The sequence below is a fragment of the Penaeus chinensis genome, chromosome 22, assembly GCF_019202785.1.
Source record: "Penaeus chinensis breed Huanghai No. 1 chromosome 22, ASM1920278v2, whole genome shotgun sequence".
Lineage (NCBI taxonomy): Eukaryota > Metazoa > Arthropoda > Malacostraca > Decapoda > Penaeidae > Penaeus > Penaeus chinensis.
Window position 1 is genome coordinate 19,065,962 of NC_061840.1, and position 1,982 is coordinate 19,067,943.

The 1,982-nt window shown below is 43.2% G+C and overlaps 1 protein-coding gene across 1 annotated transcript in view; it reads left to right on the forward strand.

The window, feature by feature from the left end:
• The first annotated feature begins 571 nt into the window (after nt 1–571).
• Nucleotides 572–1,982, forward strand: part of LOC125036899 (protein transport protein SEC31-like) — a 3,541-nt gene continuing 2,130 nt past the window's right edge. The window contains exons 1-2 of the mRNA XM_047629838.1: nt 572–808; nt 1,178–1,982. The exon at nt 1,178–1,982 is cut by the window's right edge and continues 2,130 nt beyond it. The gene's annotated coding sequence lies outside the window, so the exon portion shown is untranslated. The remainder of the gene's footprint in view (nt 809–1,177) is intronic.

Genomic DNA, 1,982 nt, shown 5'->3' on the forward strand with positions numbered 1-1,982 from the left:
TTCTCCGCTTTCTTTCGTATGCGGATTTCCTTTTTACTTAGAAATCTCGTTTCGTCAACGCGACGTGAGTACCATTACGTCATTATTTTATTTAATTATCATCATCATTATCTTTATTAGTTTCATGGTGTATGAAGGATATATTATTTTGACTGAACGTGCGTGTAAAAATTATTGTAGTTGATAATGTATTGCAGCGTGAATGTAGAATGTAGAATATTCAATAAGTTATATAATATGTCAAAAATTTTCGTGTTTTTCTATTCTCCATTTCCTGGGTCTCCTTCAGTTTCATTTCGTTTCGTCTCTGTTTCTTTTTGTGTGTCTTTGTCTTCCCGTCTCCCTCTTCGTCCCCCATACAAACACGGTGTATTTTACATTATTGTTTACAAAATATTCTTATATTCGTGTACATCCAACCAGCGTACGCATCCTGCATCCACTCCAAATATCATATTGAGTTTCAAAATTCATGTTAAGCGAGGTATCAGAACGTAATTTTAGTTTCGCCCAAAACGTTTTGTGCAACTCCAGGCTCCGCCCCCAGACCCGTGGCGGAGATAGAACTCAAACGTATTGCTCACCCGACAGTCGCGTACGTGTTCTGTACGTATGTGTTTCTATATAGACACACTGCGTGTTCTTGTGTGCGGCAGTCTACTCAGAACGCGTGAGGTGTAAGACGCTCGCAGGAATTTGGAAATAAATACTGTGGTCTTATTAGGAAAATCATTTCCTTATTCTGACAACAAGGAAAAGATCAAGTGCGCATGTAATATCTCTTTTCCCCTGGAATTATACATTTGTGGTGAGTGCTATTTGTGAATAATATGTAGAAAACACTTTGGTAATAAATTCATGATTCTGTATTTGGAATTCAAATGGAAGTGACCATTATAAGTGAATTATTGTTTGGCAACAATTATATTTACAATATATACAAATTGTGTATTTTTATTGACACTATAGTCCAAAAGATTTAAGCAATATATAAATTAAACGCAACTAAGGGTTATTTCGTGTGTAAAACGTTTTGTCCACAAAGTTCATTTAAAGAAAATTGGTTCAGTGGAGGAGGGACTACGATAAAATTATTGTGACATGTATGCACGGGAAAAAATCAGGAAATGGTTATAAGTAAAGATAAGATTATAAGACCAACATGTTTCTTTTCCAGGTGCTGTAGGACCGACTGAGTGAATCCCTCGCCCCATCCCACAACCGTCACGCGCTGTAGCAAGGGTTGTTCCCTTGTTACGCACCCCCAACCGTCACACGCTGTAACGAGGGTTGTTCCCTTGTTACGCTCCCACAAACGTCACTCGCTGAAACGAGGGTTGTTCCCTTGTTACGCTCCCACAAACGTCACACGCTGTAACGAGGGTTGTTCCCTTGTTACGCTCCCACAACCAGCACACGCTGTAACGAGGGTTGTTCCCTTGTTACGCTCCCACAAACGTCACACCCTGTAACGAGGGTTGTTCCCTTGTTACGCTCCCACAAACGTCACACGCTGTAACGAGGGTTGTTCCCTTGTTACGCACCCCAAACCGTCACACGCTGTAACGAGGGTTGTTCCCTTGTTACGCTCCCACAAACGTCACTCGCTGTAACGAGGGTTGTTCCCTTGTTACGCTCCCACAAACGTCACACGCTGTAACGAGGGTTGTTCCCTTGTTACGCTCCCACAACCAGCACACGCTGTAACGAGGGTTGTTCCCTTGTTACGCTCCCACAAACGTCACACGCTGTAACGAGGGTTGTTCCCTTGTTACGCTCCCACAAACGTCACACGCTGTAACGAGGGTTGTTCCCTTGTTACGCACCCCAAACCGTCACACGCTGTAACGAGGGTTGTTCCCTTGTTACGCTCCCACAAACGTCACTCGCTGTAACGAGGGTTGTTCCCTTGTTACGCTCCCACAAACGTCACACGCTGTAACGAGGGTTGTTCCCTTGTTACGCTCCCACAACCAGCACAC